The 23,676-nt window shown below is 50.6% G+C and overlaps 1 protein-coding gene across 3 annotated transcripts in view; it reads right to left on the reverse strand.

The window, feature by feature from the left end:
* The window catches only part of Tnr (tenascin R), a 385,191-nt gene that overhangs the window by 105,402 nt on the left and 256,113 nt on the right, over window positions 1-23,676 (reverse strand). Inside the window, exon 1 of one of the 3 annotated variants that reach the window (XM_078022361.1) lies at window positions 9,026-9,203. The exons of the other annotated variants lie outside the window; for them this stretch is intronic. The gene's annotated coding sequence lies outside the window, so the exon portion shown is untranslated. Of the gene's footprint in view, window positions 1-9,025; window positions 9,204-23,676 lie in introns of those variants that run through there. 3 annotated transcript variants of the gene reach the window in all.

The raw sequence follows: 23,676 nt of genomic DNA on the forward strand, positions 1-23,676 counted from the left end.
TGAGGCCCCATGACTTCTGCCATCTGTCTTCTGTTGAATTTTCTTGCAAAGTGTCCCCACGTGTGGTCCCGGGGAACCAGCATGCGAAGCTCTCCGGACACAGCCAGATCGTATTTTCAAAATCCGTCCACAGGCTGGTTTCCCAGGAAGGTTCTGGCAGCTGGTGAGGTGACACACATCCATCTCTAGACGCAGGTGTGAGGCAGAGCGCGGGGAGGAGTAAGACGCCAGGTAAGCCCCACCTTCGTGGGGACAGCACAGTGGGATCCACGGTCCCTGGGAACACCACTCTGCCCATTCCCACCCTCCGTTCCTCCTGCAGCCCAGGTGCTGCCCGACCTCACGGCCCAGCGGTGACACGGTGACCTCCCTGTCACCTTCCCAGCGTCAGCACACTGCCTAGATCAGTCCCAAAGAAGCCTACTGCGTTCCTGTGTGTGCAGCCCCTTCTCACAGCCCTGAGGTGTCCCACCGTCCCATTCCAAGCTCACTAACTTGACAGTGAAGGTGCTCTGTGTGGGACTCTGGCTGGTCTGCGGCCTCATCTCTCACACTCCCAGCTTCATGCTCAGGATGGGGGCAGGCGTGCTCCAACCTGACCTGTCCGGCTTCCTACCCTGCAACGTGGAGTCGCAGCATTCTCTGAGTTTGCTTTGGCTGCTCTTTTGCCTAAAAGGCCCTCAACGGTGCTTCACCCTCCTGACTTCCCTCCCACGTGCACCTCACCGTCTCCCCCTTAACGGAAGCTCTGACGTCACCTCTCCCACGGAGCTCTGTGACCCTCCCCAGCGGCAGCATCTGGGTGCTCTCGTGCGCCCAGCCAGCTTCCCTCCCTGGGCTTTGTACGTTGCCTCCTGGGTGTATTTTTACACCTCTATTTTCTCTGCTAGACTGTGAGCTCATTAAAGCCAAGCACCGAGCTTTTAATTCCATTCACTCAACACATGATAGAGGCAATGGGGATATTTCCATGAAAAAAACAGTTCCCAGGGAACCTACATTCTGACAGTAGAAGGAAGGAAAAAGGACATATAAATATGTCAGATAATGGTAAGTACTCCAAAGAAAATTAAAACAGAGTAAATGTGAACAGTAAAGCAATGCTGGGCAGTCTAAGATGTAAAATGGTCTCAGATGTAAAAAATATTTAAAAAGAGATTTGAGGAAAGTGAAGGAATAAGCCAGGAGTTTGTTATCTGGAGGAGACAAGTTCCAAGTAGGCAAAACAGCAAGTACAAAGGCCCTGAGGTGGGGCTATGTTTGGGATAGTCCAAGAACAGTCAGGAAGCAAGTAAGCGAGAGAGAGAGAGAGAGAGAGAGAGAGAGAGAGAGAGAGAGAGAGAAGATAAAGCCAGTGTGTTGTCCTAGGGCAGTGGCAACTGTGTAGGTCCTTGGGAGTCAGGGTGAGGACGTGAGTTTTTCTTGGAAACTGTTGGAGGGTGACAAGTGGAGATGTGACTCATCTGCCTTGTGTTCTGAAGTCTCCACCCAGCTGCTGGTGGAGAACGGCTGGGGTTGGGGGCGGGGCACATGTTGGCAGTAGGAAGACCACCCAGGAGGTCATTGCAGTGGGATTGGCGAGGGATGGCGGTGGCTTGGACCGGGGCGTCATGGTCATATTCTGGATACATTTTGAGGGAAGGAGCACTAACATTAACTGGTGGATTGAATGCGACAGGTGAGAGAAAGGAAGGTGTGGAAGATGGCATCAAGATTTTTGGCCTGTCCAAGTAGAACGTTGGCATCGCATGTGCTATGATGGGGAAGACGAGGGGCATCCGATTTAGAACAGGGAGACCTTCAAGCCCCCAAAGAGGACACAAGACTCTGGAGATGGCTGTTCGCACACCCAGAGGTCACTGGAGGAGAACGTTGGACACATGAATCTGAAACTCAAGGGAGAGTCCAGCTTGGAGATATAAATGGGAAGCCATCAGGAACATTCATGGAAAGGGGTGAGGAGGGCGGAGAAGGAAGAAGAGGGGGTCCTCAGAACTGGCGGCATGCCAGCATTTAGATTTGAATATTGAGGGGGAACCGATGGGAAAAAAAGGAGAAGGAGCTCCTGCGAGTGAGAGGAGAACTGAGTGGCTTTGCTGCTACCAGTGAGGACCCTGTTTCCTCTTAAGAGCTGTGAATTCACATGAGGGAGGCCTGGGAAGTGACCACTGGACTTGGCACTGTGGAAGTCAGATCTGTCTTCAGAGCGGAACAGAGAGGACATTTGCTGGACGGAGGTCCTTGAGTCGGTGACCGAGGACGGGGCCCAGGATTGAAGGAGAAGGGCTGGTTTTAGATAAGAGACCAGTCGTGAGGGAAGGCAGAGCACATGGTGGTGGATGGATGGGGAAGGCGGGGTGGACAGAATTCCTCTTCTGATTGCTTCCATTTCTCAAAGAAATAAGAAGCGAGGTCACCGGCTGAGGATGTTGGTGAGTGTGAATATCTGCTTCGTCTCTGCTATCTCTGTGTCCCTAGCAATTAAAAATGGTGCCTACCAATTAAAATGGTCTAGACGTACTTCTTAAAATTAAACCTGTAGACTGCAGGAATTCGAGTCCACAGAGACCGGTGGAGGAGTGGTGTGGTGGGGGGCTCTCGGCAGTCCCTCTGGCTACCTGGAGAAATCACCAGACCCATCCACCTAGTGCTAAGACTGCCCCGGGTGGGGGTAGCATCGTGCTTTCTTTTCCCTTCCCAGGTGACGAGTTCTGACCAGCCTGACAATTTCCCAATAGGTCAAACCCTCCTAATATGATAGCCTATCGCTGAGAGAAGAACGGAGGGAAGGTTTCCAAAAACGTCGAAACACCGAGGCAGTGGGGGTTAGACAAGCAAGAAAGAGGAGTGTGAATTACTAAGGCAGCATTGAAAAGCTACACAGAAGCGTGACTTAGTTTGCATTTGGAAGCCTTCCCAGCCCGGATCTAGCTGCAGTGGGAACAGAGGGGGCAAAGCTGGTATCTGCTGGAGCCTGAATTCTTGCACGCTGGGGCTTGGTCTGCAGCGGCGGGCTGCGGCTCATCTCCTCCCACGTGGGAGCGAGGAGGGAGACAGCAGGTGAGCAGTGCAGTCCGTGTCGCGTTGCTTCATTGGCCTCCTGTCTTACATCTTATTTTTCCTTTGGCTTTCTCCCCCTCCCCGTCTCCATCTTCAACCAATTTGTCGAATCTATGTGAAAGCAGCCAGCTGGACACGGAAGCAAGCTGCAGAAATCTGGGCCAGGCGACTCCTATCAGTGTGACTTAGCGCCACGGAGGTGGCTGGGAACAAGCAGAAGCAAGATGGAAGCCGAGTGGCCCTGGGGTCCTGCCCGAGGTCAGGCTGAAGACTGGGGGCAAGGGGCTCTGGACGTGGCTGCTGGACGCCAGGGTTCTGGAACTGCGTCACCTGGTTATGGGACATGGAGAGTGAGGGGAGGCCTAGGGGCCGGCTGGAGACCCTCAACCGGACTCCGTGCGTTTGTCATGAAGACAGATGCTCACAGGGCCACCAGGGGGAGAGAAGAAGGCTCTCGCCCATGTCCGCCCCGGCGAGCCTCTGCCTTCTGCCATTCTGTCTCCAAGGATGAAAATATAACAAAGATGAAAAGTCCTGCCACCACATTCACTCGAATCAGCCAGGACAGGTTCCTAAAAGCAAATGGCAACATATCAGAAAGAACTAAGGGGTGTGAGAAAATGCAGTCGGGAAAGAACTCCAAAACAGGTTATCACACTTAGAGACAACTGATGTATTTCCAGGCTCTGAAAATGTACCTGTGCTGTATACTTGCTGTGAAATCCTCATACCTTTCCACGCTTTGGTTGCTAGTTGGGTTTTAGAAGGCTGATGAAGTGCGCAGTGAGTTGTAAAGATAGTGACATGTGCTCCCGTGGGTATTTATAATGCCTCCCTGCAGGCAGCTTGTAGCTCAATGCAACATCTACCCAGAGGTCTATTTCTCAACAATGTTACATGCATTAATAAATATAATTTAGAAAAAGGCCCCATAAAGTCATTTGACTTTTTTGCCAATTGCCAGACTAATAAATGCCTTCGTGTGATGCCGCCATAGGAAAGCGTGCCCTTTTGCTTGACTGAAGTCCCTTCAACTAGGTATTTGTATGTCACTTTATTGCCATCTTACTTTAATTTGAATGGTGGGTTTCCTGTCTCTGGATGGCACTTCTCTTAGAGTTTTGGAAGAGGGCATGGTTCTCTGGCACAGCAGGAAGCTCAGGGGCAGGAATGCTGGCCTAGGAGTCACTATCTTTATCAAGTGCTCCTTAATAAAGGGACAAAAGAACTAAAAAGACACTTCTCGACAGAAGAAATACAAATAGCTGACAAATGCATGAAAAAAAAATGTTTAACCTCTCTAGCAATCAAGGAAATACAAATCAAAACTACAGTGAGATTTCGTCTCACTCCAGTTAGAGTAGCCATCATCACGAATACAAATAACAGTAAATGCTGGCAAGGATGGAGGGGAAATCAGCACATTCATGCATTGTTGGTGGGACCGAAAATCAGTACAGCCACTTTGGAAAGCAGTATGGACGTTCTTCAAAAGACCAGGAATGGAGCCTCCACTTGACCCAGCTATCCCACTCCTGGGCACTTATCGCAAAGAGAGTACTGCAGCACACCCGAGTGATTCAGCTACGTCAGTGTTGACAGCAGTGCTCTTCACAACAGCCACAACGTGGACCAGCCCAGGTGCCCTTCAACAGATGAACACATAAAAACATGTCACACACACACACACACACACACACACACACACACACGATGTTTTATTCAGCCATAAGAAGAATGAAATTGTGGCATTTGCTGGTAAATGAATGGAGAGCTTCATGCTAAGTGAAATAAGCCAGACTCAGAAAGTCAAAGGTCGGGTGTTTCTGTAATATGTGGAGCTAGAGCAAAATAAGAGAAAGAAAAGTGAGGGGGTGGGGATCCCATGAAAGCAGAAGGGAGATCAGTGGAGTCAAGGAAGGGGATGGAGGGGGAGGGAGGGGGCACAGGAGAATTCAATGGACCAAACGATGCTAGGTAGGTACATGATTATGCCACAGTGACCCTGACCTTTATGTGTATCTATCAAGCACTGATTTAAAAACCTACAAATAAATAGAAGGAAGACCAGTAGAGTAGAGGAGGGGAACCAGGAGGGGGGAGAGGGAGGGGAAAGAGGAGCCCTGGGGACTGCAGTGGAACAGTCTACTCCATCATGCCTGGTCATGTCAAAAGGAGCCCAACCCTATGTGGGGCTCCAGTGCACTAATTAAAACACCGAGAGAGATTATGGTGTGGGATAAGGAGTGTTTGAAGAACTTTGCTAAGCGGCCGTTGCAGGGGTGAGTCTCTCTTAGTAAACCCTTCGGTGTGCCCACATTTCTGCCAGGGCCAAGCAGAATTGTTGTGCTCCCAAGAAAGATGGGAGGAAGGAGAGATGGGGAAGGAAAAACAAAGCAAAACAAAGACAAAGGCCCATAGAAAGGACGAAGGAGTAGTCGCTGGAAGGACCCAGAAGAAACGAATGGGGAAGGGTGGTCCTTGGCTTGAGGTGTCCCTCTGTGCAAAATTTCCCATTTTGTCCATACAAAGCTCTGTGCAGGGGTTGACCTTTTTGGCAGAAGCCATCTGCAGAGGAAACTCACAGAGGACTGGACTTCTAGTTGACATGAGTGTGAAACCGCAAACCCAGGGGGAAGCTTAAGCCTCACCTGGCCTGGACTTGGGGGTCAGTGTCCATTAAGTCTATGTCTCTCGGGATAGGGAGGCCCACGCCACTTCCAGGCCTAGCAGTGGGCCAGGCTTAGAGACTCCAATCCAACAGATAGAACCTGGTGGGAAAGTCAAACCCAGCTCGCAAAGCTAAGCCCCTGATAGAGACAGAGTACGATCAAGGTGTCATTACTAGGGCTGAGGCCGCCCGGCTGGGGGAGCAAGGGTTTTAAGGAGTCTCTTGACTTTCTGACCAAGAAATCTGAGACCTTTCTAAGGAGGAAGTGAGACTTACTGGGAGCCTTAGCAGACTTAAGGATCTGGGTCACCGAGGAGAAGAAACTGGGTGCATGCTGAGACAGAGGTTCCTATACGAGGTTCCCTGGGAGTTGAGGCAGTGCGGCTGGCCACCCTGGGCACCTCCCCCTTAACCTCTGAGCAGAGCCTTTTCTGATCCCTACACATGTGTCCTAGGTCCTGACTCAGCCCCTTCACACCACAGCCCTGAACTAACAAAATACACGGTTCATCCACTCATTCCACAGCCGGAATTACGATGGTGAGTGATACAGACGTCGTTGCCGTCCTGCCCCATGGTAATCGGGACCTGCAGGAAATGCAAGAACTCTGAGAGGACCCATGTGGGCAGGCAGATGTCACTTAAGAAAAGGTGCCTGGGTCCCTCCCTGTGGAGGTGACGTTTAAGCTGGGACCTGAAGAAGAAAAAGTCAAGCAGAGGAAGAAATGACGTGGTGGGAGGACAGCAGCTGCCCGGGGAAGGATTTGGGCTCTCAATGCCTCTGGAGACAAGCCTGGCTGAAGCAGAGTTAGTAAGGAGGAAGCCGGGGACCCAGTCGCAGAGGGCGTTGCACCAGACAATAAGGCCTGAGAGGCCAACAGGAGGGCAGAGATTCTATTCTGCTTGCAATGAGAATCCATCAGAAGTTTCTGAGCAGAAGTTGTAAAACTGTTCAAGGAGTTTTTCATTTCTTAGTTTCTCTCAGTAAAAAATTTCAACGATAAATTCTCAGCACTTTATAGGTGTGGGCTTGCCGCAGCCCTGGTGCTACAGGTGGAGACCTGCTGAGGGGTACTGATTACGGGTCCCTGAACAGCCAACAGATGGATAATAACATTTAGTCATTGCGACCGGTAATTGCAGTATATATTTAAAGAAGAAATAACTACATCTCCTGCTTCAAGCTCTCTCTTGTGAAACCAACAGCTCCCAAATTGTATACCAGAGATGCAATCCATAGTTCACAGGACTGATAGAAAACTCCCCGGGGTTAATAATTCATGCATGACCTGTGATTGTATGTTCTATCTGTTTTCATTAGATGTTCTCCCTTATCGAATTTTCACAGTACACATCGGTAGCATTCACATGCCCTGTTTGAAATAAGCTCCTGCTTTTGAAATGTTCTGGACTATATAATTTCATTTGAACCATTATGGGGAACACATGGGTCCTGTGTGTCTGGGTTTTTAAATTGTTCACTGATCACTAAGACGGTGGTTTGGATATTGACCCTCAAATCTCTAGGTCTGGAGAGTCGTGGCTCTCTTAGGGATCCATCTGCCCTCCTGCCCCTAATGCAAGGAGAGCTCCTAACTCAGGGCATTTTACAAGACAGCATTGCACCTACGTGGAATGGAAGGAGCCCTTGGTCTGAGCTGCAGAGGGAGAATGATACCTCGGCCACTTGGCCCGATGCAGGAGCTAGGGAGATGCTGCCTCGAGAGTCACGAGCAGGTCACCTAGCTCTGCACCAGATCCTTGGGTCAGGAGTTGGGCTCCGTCATTTCCTCCCTGGAGGCACATTTTCTCATCCACAGAATGCTCTTCTTCCTTTATGTTGCTTTCCGGGGCCATAAATTTCTGACATAAGTGCTGTCTTGAAGTTTGGGTGGCACAGTCTAATTTAAGGCTCTTGTCCTTTTCCATCTGATTTTAAGACTGATGGAAATGGTAATGCCATAAAGATATAAATCATATGTATAGGTCTATAGATAGATATGTACAAGAACATAAGTTGTTTATAGTGCTTTTCTCTGAATGGTGGGATTTTAATTATTCCTTGTGTTTGTCCATATTTTCTAATTTTTTTTGCAATGACTCTGAATTGTTTGTAAAATAATTAAAAAAAAACAACAAATTTCTCTTTTTGATGCCTAGAGCGAGGGACACGGTGGTCCCGGTGAGCTGGGGAAGGGAAGGGTGGGTCACTAAGGGAAGGCTTCCCACCCCTCAGAGACTCAGGCCGCAGGTGGCCTGGGCGTGCTCTGTGTGTGTGCTCGGGTATGAGTGTGTGTTTAGAGGCTCCAAGCCTTCCCAGCTGCTTCCTGGGACCGCCCAGGACCCTCATCCGGGGTGTCCCCACACTTAACTTGGGTTCTTATCCGCTGGCTGTGGTGGCGTTTGGAGCAGGTGGGGTGGGTACCAAGTGGGGGAGGGGCAGCCCTGCTTCCTTCTCAGGAGCGGAGGTGACTTTGGTTCTCTCCTTGCCCTGGTCCTCCTGTGCTCCTCTGTGGACTGTCCGTCTCTCTCCCCCTCTTTATTCCTGCTTCTTTTGCAGGGGATCCTGGGGGAGAGGCATGGCTCTTACACTGGTCCCCATTCTGCCTTCTTGCCACTTTACGGCTGACACTTTCAGTTCCTTTGACGCCCAGCCAATAACTTAACTTTTGGAACCTTGGAAACAGTTTCTATCTGAAACAGCAAGTCAAAAAGTCTGAGTCCGTTGGGAAATCCAAAGCACCCAGACTTCAAGCCCTGACCCTGTTGTGGCTTCAGCAGTGCCTGCCTGGAGACATAAGTTCTGGGTTGTCTCTGCTTTTTGTCCATGGGTTGTTATGTGTTCCCAGCTTTGTGTCCTCCCTACTTACGGGCAGCGTGTTTTCTGAGGCAAGAGAGGCTTTGGTTACCTGCGGTCAGGGAGGTGTGTGGAGCTCAAGAGAAAATCCCCAAGTTAATATCGCCAAATTGCATCCCAGCACATGTAATATGGACCCAATTAGGTCCCCATCACTAAGGTTGTTACAAGGATTTAATGAGATGATCCACAAGAAACCTTTCAGTGCACGCCAGGTGGGTAGTAAGGGCTCAGGAAATGTCAGCGGTGGTCATCACTGCGATTACTGCCACTGTTGTGTGTCTCATTGCTCTCCACTGGAGAAGAAAGCAATCTCCTAGCTTCTCCTTCCTCAGCCTGGGAAGGGGGGAGGTTGGGAGCCACCGCAGAGCTCCCAGGACCTCCACCTGGGCTGTTCTCACCTGGCCTCCTCAGGCTGCCAGACCACCCCATCTTACCTCCACATCCTGTTCTCAGGAGCGTTCAGGCGTCTCACTGGCTTCCCAGTCTGGTAGTTGATGGTGCACTGTGCTCTCCCTGTTCACCTGACCAGGCCAACGTGGAAGGTCACATGGGACGCACAGAGACCTAGGGGTGCTGGTTCAGCTTTGAATCAGCAGAAGCAACCAGAAGCCATGGCAAGAAGCTGACTGATCATGCCCTTCCTGATAGGAAGCAGCTGCTTCTGGTCCCCAAAGGTCACTTTGAAACTGGAGCTCCTGTTCTGCAGGCAGGCAGGGGGGCAGGGGGAGTGGGGCGTGGCTCGGAGCTGTCCTGCTTTTCTCCAAGCCAAGAGCAGCCCGGGTGTCACTGTAGCGACCCAGAGGGTAGTCCAGAAGCCGTGGAGGCTGCCCGGCCCACTGCCGTCCTGGTGGGTCAGGAAGCATCTGACTCCAACTGACAGGGTGATTTTCCCATGAGGTCCTGGCCTCCAAGCCCAACCAGCCTGCTGGCACTGCTGCTGCTGACACATTTCAGTGACAGTGGATTGTGAGAAGCTCTGCCAACATCCTGAACTCCTTTCATCTGCAGCCGTAGAGACCCCTTAGAGTTGTAGGAAACACTGTGGAAACTGCTGCCTGCCCAAGCAGCTGGATTGGGTACATCTGCAGACCTCAATGGAAACTGATGGCGAAAGTTCCATTCCCTAGGAGGCTCGGCCACCCTTCCTTCTCACACACAGGCACACAAACACACACGTCTGCGTGTGCACACGAACCACCCATGCCTGGCACAATGCCCCGGGCACCCGCATACCCTCATATCGCAGCTGGTCCTGCAGGGGTCTTAGGGGTGTCGTTGCTCTCCTTCTTTCCCCTTCTCCTCTGCAAATGATGGATTCCTGAATTTATTGGGTGGTTCTGCAGTCCAGCTAAGAAAATCTACATTTTGTGCTGGGTCGGTGGCCCAGTGAACACCCCTGAGGTTAGATACCAGGCTGCTGTTGGTTTCCCAAAAGGCGTTTGTGAAGACTAAGCAAAGCGGGAAGCCGAAGCCAGGGGTGATAAGGAGATGTGAGGCTTCCTGGCACGCCAGAGGAAGAGGGGCCCCACCTCGGGGTTTGCGTGTTTGGTCTGATCGAATTGAATGGAGTGTTTTAGGAGGTCCTCTTTGACCTTCTCCAAGGACAGGGGAGAGGTCAGAGGCCAGGGAACTTCTGCCACTTTTCAGCTGGGCCCTGTGAGGCTCAGCCTCCCTCTCCAGGGCTGCCTCCTTTGTAACCTCCACCTGCAGCCTCTTAGCTCCCTGCTCAGCCCCCAGTGCTGGCTCCCCAAACCCTCCCTTCAGTCTCCACTGGGCTTCCCTCCACCTGGCTGCCACTGACCCTCTTCCCGCTCCGGTTCGTTGAAAGCATCTCCTGGACAAACTCAACTCTCCATTGCTGGGGCCCTTTGCCTTACGTAGCAGTGCAAGGAAAAAATGATTTCTCAAGCTGTCATTGGTGCTACGAAAGATTCACAGCCTCCAGCTGCAGCTGGTCCTTGGGGGCCTCACAAGGCCCCTTTCTCTGTCCCTCCTACTTCAGACACTCCCTCCTCTCCCCAAGCCCTGGTGTGAACATCTCCCCATAGTCCCTTGCAGTTGTGGTCCTTCTTAACCTTTAACAATGGCAAAACTGGAGATTTTATAATCCCTTAAGGCACAGCTCCAATGACATCTCATCCCTGACAGCAGAAGCACCCTCCCAGCTCTGGATTAAGTTCTTTTCCCTGGGCGCAAAGAGCAGATTGTGGGACACCCTGTGCCTCTGACGTGGATCACAGCACTGTGGCTGGTTCACCCTGCTTCTCTTTCTTTCTGGACAGCGAGCTCCTGGAGAACAAAGACTTTGTCCTTCACTGCTCAGCTAGAGTGCCCAGCACATTTGCCTGGTGAATGAGTGAATGAAGCCATGCTTTGTGCAAACAAGGACGCAGACCAAGGGGATGATAGGGGACCCGGCCAGCAGGGGCAGCTGCTCTCTCTGAAGGGACTCATGAGCATCCGAGGAGGCCTGAGATGCCATCTGCAGCCTGGGGTCTGAAAGCACAGCCCGTGACGTCCTCAGCACAAGGAGGGAGCTGTTGGCACCCTCTGCCAGGCCATAGATCTTAGCTGCTCATTTTAGAGGGAGGGGGAGGGGTTTTTTTCGCTCTTGTTCTTTTTTCCTCCCACAAAGGCAAATTCACTCTTAGCTGAGTCCTCAAGTGGACCCCTGACTAAAGGCCAGTGCGAGGCAGGACAGTGGGGGGTGTCAGCGGGCTGGGCTCCCTGCGCTCCCTCACGTTCCTCTCTGCATGCTTTTCTTGTATCTGCCCAAAGAGCTCAAAGGCTAAGCATTTCCAAGCTAGAAAGGGACCCATAGGCCACCCGGCCTGATTACTCGCTCTTGCGCTTGGGGGAACCTGAGGCCCAAAAGAGGTATTTATTTATTTGTTTGTTTGCTTATTTATTTTGTGGTGTTGGGGATGGAACCCAGGGCCTTGTGCATGCAAGGCAAGCACTCTACCAACTGAGCTCTATCCCCGGCCCCCCAAAGAGGTTTTTAAAGACCTCTCAAGGGATGGCCTGGAGGCCTCTCTGCCGTGTCATGTTGCTCCTAGCAGGGGATCCTTGATACACCTCTCCAGTGGGAGGTTTTGTCACAGTGGCACTAGGCTGGACACTCTCTGATAGGCCCAGCCTGGGAGACATGCGGAACCCACTGGGCTCCTACGATGGCTAGCATGCTCGTCACCTGTTACGGAGCCTGCCTATCTCAGCAGCAGGTAGAGCTCTCTGTTCCCAGCTTGGCAGGGCTGTAGCTCTTATTGATGAAGGAGAACTCGAGCCAAGCCTGAAAAATGACTTCGCGTTTTGAACGTGGGCAAGACACAGACTAATGGGCTCTCTCTTTATATATATTATGTGGTGCGGTGTCTTAGGTGCACCTTTATAAAGAATTGTTCCACCTGAGCCCAGCCAGGTCTCCTCTGAGAACACAGAGCCTGACACCGATGAGAGTGGACCTGTGCCTTGGTGTTCTTGTGTCCATGTCTCCTGCCATGCCATACGTGGTCCGTGGCAGGCTCCCAGTGGAGGTGGCCAAAGCAGTGACCTAGGGAAGGGGAAGCCAGAGCTAAACGGAGGTGAAAGAGGAACAGGAGTCAACACCAGGCATCCTGTGCCTCCCTGCTGCCAGCTCCTCTCAGGGTCTTGAGACCCTTGTGCTGCTACACCTCCTCTCTGGACTGTCAAATCGAATATGTGGACACTATTCACTCAGAGAGCCTCTTGTGTGCCAGGCAAGAGGCTGTCCTGGGCTCTGTGATTGAACAGGGAACAAGGCAGCCTGCTTCGTAGCATGCCAGGAAGACAGTGGCCCTGTCACCCAAGCTCAGGGCTAGGCCTAGACCAGCAGCCCCTGGTGGCTACAAGTGGTTCCTGCAGCTCAGGGACAGGGAGGTCCTCTAAGGAGCAGAGCATTCAGCAGATACCTGGGTGGCGAGAAGGAGCTGGCCTTGCTCTGGCTGGACAGAAAAGCTCCCTAGCAGAGGACAGAACAAGTTCAAAGGCCCTCGTGAGGCTGTGCTTGGTGCATCTGGGGACTGGACGAGCTGACCCGGAGGGAGCCTGGTGAGTGGGAGTGGTGTGCAGGAGGTGGGGCCGGTGGACAAGGGAAAGGTGCTAAGCCTTGGTGACTTTCACTTGGTGAGTGAAGAGTGACAGGAACTGATTGGTAGTTTTCAAAGGTGGCCCTGTACACCACCATTCATGGCAGTATTATTCACAAGAACTAAAAGGCAGGAGCAATCCGAATGTCCCTGATGGATGAATGGATAAATGGGATGGGGCACACGCCCACAATGGAGTATTGTTCACTGTTTCAAAGGAAGGATGGTTTGACACATGCAGCGACAGGAACCATGAGGTCACTGGGCTGAGTGAGATGAGACAGTCACAGACAGGGAGCTTCTGTGTCCCGACAGCAGACTCAGCTTGGCAGGAGGAGAAAGTCCTGTGGATGGACAGAGGGTTGGGGGGGGGGGGTTCCCAGCCCTGGGAACGTACCAAACCCGAGGGAGTCATACCCTTGAAAATGGTCAAGACGGTCCACGTGGCTGTGTATGTTTTACCGAAACAAACAAAGCAAAAATAAGCAAAAAGCAGAGCAGTAAAGGCCACCCTGGCTTCTGTGTGGACGCTGCAGCAGGACAGCAAGAGCAGATGCAGAAACCAAGCAGACAAGGGCAGGGAAGAGGCACCGGCACAGCCCAGGTGAGGAGCATGGCGGCAGGGAGCAAGGCAGCCTGCTTCGTAGCATGCCAGGAAGACAGTGGCCCTGTCACCCAAGGTCAGGGCTGGGCCTAGACGAGCAGCCCCTGGTGACTACAAGGGAGTGGAGAGAGAACGAACAGATAGAAACGACTGTGACTTCACAGAAAAGGTGCAAGATTGGGGGAAAATCTCCCAACCACCCCCAGGCCCCCGTGACTGGCAAGCAGTGTGCGAATCAAGTTGAGCCGGGCTTGTGCAGGCACAGGTGTGAAGGCCAAGGCAAGGGAGAGTCATAGTCCAGCCCCTGGGACTGCAGGAGGTTTGATGTGGGAGGACAGCGATCCCATCACAGACTCTCAGATAACAAACAGCAGGCTGAGGCTCAGGGAGGGGAGGTGAATTCTCTTGGGACACACAGCACATTTGTGGTGAGGCCGGGATGTGAGCTCAGACCTCTGATTTGTAGCTTTTTGATCAAGGATGAGACTGCTTTCATTCCAGCCATATTTCACCTTTATAAAAAGGTCAGACTGTGAGTTGGGGAGGGACGGGCAGGAGTAGAGAAGGGCCCTGTCTTCCCTGTCTCAGGCTTCTTGTTGTCCTTACAGGGGAAGGAAGATGTGCTTAGCCTACTGCCACCCAGGCCACCTAGCAGTTGCGTTGGCCCATCTCCAAATGGGTCTTACCCCTTTGTTGGGGCTGGCAACGTCAGAAGGGGTCTGTAAGTTAAAAGGGTTCAGGCAGACGGAGCCCTTCATGAAGTGTCCCCCACACCTCTAGGGTCTTCCATGCCTCTGGTCACACGGTGTGAACTCCCCGCCTCAGGGCCACCCATTCAGGTCACAAGCAGAAGTTGGAGAACATTCCAGAGCTGCTGGCCGTGCCACATTCACCCCTTCCTTCCTTCACAGCGTGCCAAACTCTGCTGGGCACAGGTGACAGCAGAAGACGTCCCGACGAGGAGGAAAGAAACGTGCTTTGTGGCCCAGCAGGTGCTGAGCATGTTCAGTCGGGTGACTCTGGACAAGTCACCCACGTTCCCCGAGCCTCGGGTCCTTCATCAGTGCAGGGGGAACTGTGGCAGCTTTAAAGGCACAGCTGCAGATTCTTCCACACACCCCCCAAGAGAGGGCGTGTCCCTTCCTCTGGATCTGGGCAGGTTTATGATGCTCCAGTCCCAGAGAGTGGGGGGATCGAAGCCACTGACTTCACAGGCTCAGCCACGAAGCCACTTTCTTTCCTGTTCCCCAGAACACTGAGGCCACCTTGCTGGAGAGGGCATGCGTAGAGACTGTGGCCAGCGTCCACAGGGAGCGCAACCCTGAGTGAGCCCAGCCCAGGGGAAAGACAGGCAGGGACAAAGCCATCGTGGAAATAGGTCCTCCAATCCCGGCTCACCTGACCTCTGGTCATTCTACCTACCAGAGCCCCATGTACCCACTAAGCTTTGCCCAAATTCCTGACCCACAGAGTCCATGGGCAAAATGGAGTGGCGGCTACTGTGTACCAGGAGGTTTGAGATGGTTTGCTGCATGGATAACCAGTCCAGGGTCCACATCAGATTCCTCAGGATGAACGTGCATTTTAAATGGAAACTGAGGAACTTTCCACAGTGTGATTGGAGTTTGTTTCCCTGTTCAAGAGAAAGATCCTCACTGTCTAGCAGAAGTCAGCCCGCTGACTAATAACTAAATACAGTGTGTAAACACCCAAGTCGGTTTGAAAACAAAATGGCAAAAATAAACAAAATCCAGAAAACCAGCCGGCTAGGGAGCTTTTTAATTTTGTGAGGTCTTGGGCTATGGGCTGAGGCAGGGAAGACTCGGAAAGAGAATTTACATCAGACCCTGGAAAAGCCCCGCCGTGTGCTGGGAAGTCACCAGACAGACCAAATGGGACAGAGGAGACACCCGGCGGAGCTCGCTGGGGTCACTTCCCCTCCTACCGGGGCTCCTTGGCAGCCTCTCTCAGACGGAGCAGCCGGAGAGCCACTGTGGATGGAAGTCAGGTCCTGTCACTCTGTCCCAACCCCCTCAGTTCCCAACACGCTCAAGGTAAAAGCCAGAGTCTAACAGCCATCATATAATTTATCAACCAAACTGGGGCCCTGTGAGAGTGATCGGGGTCACTACTAGCATTTCTTGCAGGATGGTAGGCCTAATCGGGGATGTCCTGGGCAGTCAAGATGTGTGGTCACTCACATGCACCAGTTCTAAGGCCTGGAGCAACCTTTGACCTTCCGCTTCATCCCACGGATTCCCTTGGCTCACCTGGGCCCCCCACCCCCGTCCAGCCTGCCAGCTTTCCTGTTGATTCACCAACACACCAGGCAAGTTCTCTCCTAGTCTCTGCAGCTCCGGGTCCCTCTGCCCAGTGCTCTGTCCCTGGATTGTCCCTTAGCTCCTCCCCTCACTTCTGTTAAGTTTTTACTCTGCCTCATTTCTCTGTAAGGCCCTGCCTGGGCACCCTGTTTGTAATGGACTCTACCAATAGCCTTCCCTTCTCCCTTGGTTTGTCTACTTCTCGGCACTTGTCACCTTCTAGGATGCTATAAAATATTTTTCATTAATATTTTTGTCTCTCTGCACTGGAATGCCCATCCGTCCCATAAAGGCAAGGACTTCCGAGTCTTTTGTTGGCTGCTGCCTCCTTAAATGCTTGCAATAGTGCCTGACACCCAGTAAATGCTTAATAAATATTGGGTGAAAGAATTCCTGAGTAAAGCAGTTGATGGTTTCCTTAATGGATTGAAGTCTACCCCTGAACAGTTCAGGGAGTTGGGCCGGACTAAGGATACTGAAGAATGTTTTGCATGAGAGATTTTTTTAAGTTAGTAGCTTTTGAAAACAGCCAAAAGCCATGTCTAAAACAAAATGTATGGCCTGGGTTCAGCACAATTTCCTGTTATAAACTTTCCTCCACTTCGCTTAGTATCATAAATTATTATAGCTGGAAGAAATCAGCTCTAAAATTCTATGATTCTAAGTGACAAGCTCTATTATATCTTTAAAACTTTGAAATGATATATTTTCCAGATGGTAAAGAAAACGGGAGGTCAAGGTAATAAGGGGAAACTGAGGATTTGGACAATTTATGAGTCAATTTCTTGGGTTGGCAGACTGTTTGGGATTTCTCCCGATGGCTGTGGGGGGCATTTCAATCCTGCCTCTAGTTGCTGGAATAATACGTCTTCCATTCCTCCAGCTGCCTGCTAAAGTCTACAGATTCTGGGAGACAGATTGTGAGCAGTCCTTCCCATTTCTGAGGCATTAAGCTTAATTCCTGTTAAGGTACCTCACATATTAAAAATAAAACATCTATTAACTTTTCCCCTGTCAGTGCCATCAGAGTTAAATTAATTTTTAACCCTTAGGTAGAGCAGAAATGGACTCCTAGAGCAGTTCCAGGTGGGCTGCTGTGGGGGGGGGGCAGGAGGTCTGGGAGGTTGACCCCCGGGAGGGGCTCCTCTCCCAGGCAGGGCTCAGCATTGGTGGCCTCCCAAGCTTGGCTGTGAGCTCTGTGCAGGTGGACTGCTGAGACCCCCACCCCACCCCCAGGCTGGACGTGTGGTCTTTACAGTCCCATGGTAATTGAGTCTGTTTCCACCACTTAAAAGCTAGATGCCTGCTGTGCCATCTGGCATACACCTCTAATGCCAGGGACCCAAGAGGCTGAAGCAGGAGGGTCGTGAGTTCAAAGCCAGCCTCAGCAATTTTAGGGAGGTCCTAAGCAACTCAATGAGACCCTGTCTCCAAGTAAAAAATACAAAAGGGCTGGGGATGTGGCTCAGGGTTAAGCACGCCTGGGTTCAATCCTTAGTACAATGGTGGGGGTTAGCTAGAAACCCTTAAACAGAGAAATAGAGAATAAAGAGAGCTATTATGTTTTGGACACGTTTTTGTTTCTTGTCTTGGGCAAGAAGCACAGAACGTGTAGGCACATGTGTGTATAAAATTCATGATAATATTATATTTACTAAATAAATATAATTAAATAAATATAAATTAAATTCATGATGATTATTATTGTATACCAGAAATACAGGCTTTCCTTATTTAATTCTTTCTTGTACAATTATTATTTTCCCACTTTTCAGATGGGAAAGAGAAGGTCCAAAGACAAGATCTGATCTAATAAAAGTCATGCCACTGCTTTTTAAGAGACAGTTATCATCTGAACCCATGCCTTTCTGAATCCAGTTAAAAATTTTGATCATAATTTTATAAGACAAATTGTTGAAAATCCCTGATCCTGATTTCCGTCTGTGAAAGTTAGCCCCCGCCTCGTGGGATTATCATGAAGATCCTGGAGTCAATGTGCGCATGTGCTGAGAGCCCAGTCCTGTGGCTGATGTTGAAGTGGCGATAGATGGTGGTAACTCCATTCCCACTTCCTCATGAGGCCCAGAGACCCTCACTCTCACCCGCCTTCCTCTACCATCGTATGCATCCTGGTACCATGTGTTTGGGGAAGAAAATGATAATGCCCATAGATCCATCCAGCCATCCATGTTTTCATCCAGCTTAAGATATATTTATTTAGGGGTATAGGACTTCAGAAAGATAAGACATGAAGACATGCACCTGCTTTCAACAATCTTATGATTGGTTGGGGTGATCAAGCACAGAAAGCTAAGGGTTGGGACACCTGGTCCCTAAATCAAGAGTGCACTTAGTCCACCAGCAGGAAGTTAGTCCCTCAGAAAGGGAACTTTCGTTTTTAAATCTTTACTCTGAGTTACACAAATAGGACAGAAATTCAGATGAGGAGTTTCATGAAGATTTGATCTGAATAGGAACAATGTGCCTTCTTACTAAAAAAGTGACCAAGTTCTCAAGGAAATTTCTCTTGAATCCAAAAATTATATTGTGAAACTACCCCATAATATACAACTGTAGTCATCACCATCACCACCACCACCACACTGACAGGACCACCAAAACACCCCCTCCCACCACCATCAAAGCCAATACCACTGGATGACCTCCACCACCACCACCATCTCCTCTACTGTCACTACTAGCACCACCACGACCAAACTCAACCCATGGTCACCTCCTAACACCACCACCACCCCTCCACAACCATCATCATTACCTCCAACATCACTGCTACCACCATGTCCTCGAGACAAAACTCCTAACTTTGGGCCAACCTGAGCGTGAACATGCACAGTCTTCATTTTAAGACTTACATCAGTCCAGGCTGAGTAAGAGAATTATTTCTTCTCTTCTCTAATGTGGAGCCAAGTGGGGATCGATCTCTAGCCCAAACAGACTGACTGGGGTCACCTTCCTCACCTTGTAATAATTTGTTAAAGCTGATGTTACAAAAAGAAAAAATGCATGGGGAAGTCCTTTGCCTTAGTGTGAGCCAAGCTTCCCGCCCCCTGGAGTGTGCCTGGAGAGCTGTCCCCATGGCTCCAGGGGGTGGGCTGCGGTGCTGGTGGGGCCCTCGGGGGAGCGCCAGAGAAAGCCTGGCAGATGGGGCTGTTTCTCTCCCACTCCAAACAGCCCACTCCCTCCTGCAATAGACAGCTCCGACTTCAGACCCAGCCGGGGATACTGTTGCATGAGTAATGCCCAGAAAGATTCTATAAATGGTTTCTTTCATCTCCTATTGAAATGAAAGAACAAGAGCGCGAGAGAGTAGAAATGAATTGTATTCCGACTGCAGAGAGTTCATTTGATAAATAATGTATATAGAGTTTGCAGTAATAACTGCTCTTTTCCGATTCAGCATGTGCGGGTGAGTTCTGACATACATTCTCTGTATTTCTAACAGACAGTGACTGACTGGCGCCTGGGCTGGCATTATGAAAGCCAAGGTGGACGGTTCACATTTGCTGTAGTGTCAGAAAGGTTAATTTGGCTTTTCCCTTGAGCTGGGGGCAGGCTCTTCTGCCTTTCAGTGAAGGGTGGGAGGAGGCAGGAGGCAGGAGGCAGGAAGGGCTGGCTTTGTTCTGGGCTCCTGGGACTGGGTGGCCAGGGGATGCCTGCCCACGCGGGAGTGCAGGACCCAGGCTGCCTTCACCAGCACCTCTCCCCTGGGCATCAGAGCCAGTCCAAGGGACCAATGGCCGCAGTGACCGTGCAGAGATGTGCCTACAACCTCTCCTGGGCTCTTCCCCCAGGGCCACGGGGGCTCCTTGCCCTCCTGAGACTGGAGAGACAGAGGGATATTTGAAAACTTTTTTGATTCTTGGCACTCCCTCAGCCAGCCCTTAGATTTCAAAGAGACAAACACTTTTGTCTCTCATGGTTGTATTAAAAATGTGATCATCGTGGATGACTTCCTATTTTGCCCCCTAAAGCACCGAGAACGCGTGTTTTATGTGCTATGTCATTGGATCCTGACAGTCACGGGGCCAGAGTTGTTATCCCACTTGAGAGATGGGCAAGCTGAGGCTTGGAAAGGCTCAGTCACTTGTCCACGGGAGAAAAGGAGTAAGAGGGAAAGTCCACTCAGACATGGACTCACTAGTCACGAGGGCCTGTCCAACACCTTGCTGCTGGGAGGGCAAAGTGTGGAGTGAGGGGCGGTGCTGACACGGACACACACGTACATGCCCACGTGCTAGACACACGTACATACAGATACTGCACACATGGTTACCCTTGCACGGCTGAAGCCACGGACGCATTCCCGGCGGTGGTGATGGGGGGCGGGTCTTCTGCTATCCAGTTTGTTTTCCTCTGCTTTCACATAAAAATCACTCAAAACCTCAAGAATCACTTTTTCCTGGTCCCAGATGGATGGGAGGAGCAACCTCAGAGCCCCAGGAAATGATTTCCACACCGCAGGGGTCTGCAACTTTGGAGAATCATGATAGGGGCCTCTTTTAGCGGCTGACCTCTGGTTGGGGTTGGTAGCAGTTGGTGGTTACAATTTGCTGGGACTGAGATTTATAGCACCCCGTGTCCAGGAGGATGTAATTTTCCTCACAGGAGGGACAGCTTTTGCTCCCAAGAAAACGTTCACCTCTCTGGCTCAGCTTTCCATTTCAGGAATCACTCCGAGAGGTGAGAGGCTTTCTACAATTTTAAATATCGGATTTACTTCCCCAAAGATTAGCTATCATTAATGTCAGAGCCGAATCATGGTTTGATCAGAGCTTCTTTCCTTGATTCTTTACTCAAATAACCTACAAGGGACTTTCCAAGAAATAATAAGAGAAAGTGAATTTTCTGCATCTATCTTGTATTTTTTCTTTCCACCCTCACCCTCCTTTATTCCCATCATTTATTTTGATATCTTTCTGCAACATCTCTTGGGAAATCTTAGTTTTTCATATTTTGGGGTGTTTATGGCTTTGGCTCATGCTTTTCTGTCAATTTTTTAAATTTCCTTTTCAATGAGACTTTTTACTCCTACCCCTATGAATTTTTAATGGTCTCTTTCTGATAGACTCTTCTTTCTGCCAATTATTCTGCTTTTATTTCCCCTTTGTTCCCTGGGCCATTTCTTTGCCCTGCCTTCACTTTCCCTCCTCTACAGGCAGGTCTTCTAGGCAAAGTGGGGAGTCGGGATCGAGCTGAGCCTCCGTTTGACCTTGACGATCACACCAAGAGCAGCATGACCTTGGAAAGCTACTTTCCCTGCTTTGAGAGCCTCAGCTTCTAGATCTGAAATATGGGGCTGATCTACCAACAGCTCAGAGTCATTCTGAGAATTAAATGAGATCCCAGGCCCAGCAATTGTAGGTCCTCACAGCATGTCCTTGTCACTTTCCCCTAGAATGTGTCCCTACTCCTTTTTGGATTCATTACTGACCTGGGACCAGTTGCGTGGGTGGGTGTGGTTTCATGGGATGATCGGCTCCTGACGGGGTGTATGTGAAAGATCGTGAGCAGGACAGGTCTGACCTGACACTAATGAAGACCCAGGAGCAACTTCCACACTGAAGGAGACCACGGCAGCCTCCTCGGGCACCGGGTGCTCACTGAAAGCTGATAAGAACTAGAAGGACTAGAATCAAAATGTGCTCCTTGGTTCAGACACGCTGTCACAGCCTGTGAGATGAAGACGTACTCACCCGTGAAAGCCGTTTTCTAGACACACACCATCATTATGCACAATTTAATAATATACACAGGACTTCTCCCGAGCTCTTATTTGGCAGCAGCCAACACTGTGGGAGCTGATCTTGCTAATTTTGTGTGTTTGGAGTCTGTAGTAAAACAAGCCGCCGTCTCAATATTTGGGTTCGCTGGGAACCAGTCCGGGAATTGTAATGATGATCAAATATGGAAATGTCCTAAAACTTAAGTTAGGGCGCCTTAAAACTGGATTAACTCACACTGACAGGGTAAGTTGGGAGATTTGCAGATCATGCCTCTCCTACCAAGGATTGGAGCATCGTCACCACCCTCAAAACAACAATGATGACAAGACAAACATCTGGCCAGGGTGCAGGAGCAAGGGCCACAGGGTGGTGGGGGTGGGGCGAGCCTGTGACCAGATGCACTGGGTGTTTCTGGTTCCTAACTTGCTTTTCATCCTTTTTGATGCAGTGATAAGCCATGTTCTGGAAATTGTTTCTATAGAACGTAGAATTGTGTTATTAGACTTTGATTAGAGAAGGGAACAGGCAACAGTAACTATCTAGGAGCCAGGGGCCAGGGGCCAGGGCAGCCTCCTCTGAAGCACACCAGAGAGGCTCTGCCTTAGAAGGGGCCACATTTGTTCTCACCTACAGAGAGTCTGGCGCCCAAAGCCAGAGGCCTAGAGACAGAAGGTGGCCCATGGGGTCTATTTCTATCACTTATTTGAAGGTTCCAACAGGAGCTCCTGGTTCCTCTCTGTTTTCTAGAGATTTTGACTCCTTCCTGGTTTTCATCTGTGACTCTATTAAGTATGCTTTGTGTGTGTGTGTGTGTGTGTGTGTGTGTGTGGTGCTGGGGACTGAATCCAGGGGTGTTCTACCACAGAGCTGCATCCCCAGCCCTTTTCCTTTTTATTCTGAGAAAGGGTCTTGCTAAGTTGCCCAGACTGGTTTTGAACTTGGGATCCTCCTGCTTCAGCCTCCAGAGTCTCTGGGATTACAGGAGTGCACCCTCACGGCCAGCTTAAGTATGTTCTTGCTAGCAGCCTCTGCCCTTCTGCTTTTACCATGCATTCAATATATAGATGCTTGTCAAAGTTTGGGCAAAGCCACTCTATTCATCAGCTCAATGAATCAGCACAGAACGAGGTTCGTTTTGTCTTCCTGCACCGACTTTTCCCTATGTTGGCCTTTGTTTGAAAGCTAGGCTCTTCTTGATCCCAAAAATACTTGCCACGGGACCAATTGTCACCCCTCTCTGTAGGAGTATCAAGGTTTGTAAGTGGGGTAAAAGGCACTTTCCTTTCTTTTTAAAGGTGACAATGTTTCCTAAAGCTACATCACAGCCCACTGGCCAGAAGTGTGCCACGTGCCCATTTCTATGCCAATTACTCACAGAGGAGAAGAGAGATGCCATCGTTGGTTTAGATGTATCAAGGGTCCTCCCTCCCTACCAGGTGCTGGAGTAGGACTCAGCTTCCTCCTAAACGGACCTCAGACAATTGAACCAAGTTGGGGTTCCACTGCAAGGAAGACCCAGGGAAGGTGGCTGGACAGATGGCCACAGAACACCATTTCCCATGCAGTTGGTAATATAAACATGCGGCAGAGGGCTACCAGGGGTGATGCTGTTTTCCTCTCTGGTCTGACCTGTCTCAGGGCTCTCAAATCTGAACCATCAATCCATCCATGTGCTATCAAAAAGCACGGTGCATTTTTCCCACAGGCTCCATAATCCTGAGAAGCAGGTCCCTCACGTCCCTCACAAAATTCAAAACACAAGTGTCTTCCACCCAACGCTTAGTAGAAATCCTTCACTCAAAGGGGACTAATCGGGGGAAAGTCTGATGACAGGACAAATCCCCACTGCACTTCTGAATGAGGGGCAAATCCATTTTGCCCACCAGGTGAGACAGACCTGGTTAACCTCTGTCCTAGGAACTGCAGGCCTTCCAAAATCTGATGTCCAGAATTAAAACCATGAGTGAAATGTGAACAGTCCTGAAGAAGAGCAAGAAGCCCACTGAGAGTGTCCATAGCACAAAGCCAGAGGACACTGCCAGCCCCGAGGAAGGGGAGAAATTGCCCAAGGGGACTGGGACGGAGCGGCAGAGAGGAGCATGGGAAGGCTGAGGTGCTGGGAAAGACCGAGCACAGGCTTTGAGCACCCGGCAGAGGCTGGGGAGCCTGGGACTGTTCCTGGGCAGAGGGAGAGTAACATTACCTAAAGAAAGACCCCGGGGAACACACTCCGTGTGAGCTGAGGTCACTCTCGAGAGCGGAGAAGCAGCCCTTGCAGGACCTTTTGCTGTCACGCTACATTAACAG

The sequence above is a fragment of the Ictidomys tridecemlineatus genome, chromosome 10 (genome assembly GCF_052094955.1).
Source record: "Ictidomys tridecemlineatus isolate mIctTri1 chromosome 10, mIctTri1.hap1, whole genome shotgun sequence".
Taxonomy (NCBI): Eukaryota; Metazoa; Chordata; class Mammalia; order Rodentia; family Sciuridae; genus Ictidomys; species Ictidomys tridecemlineatus.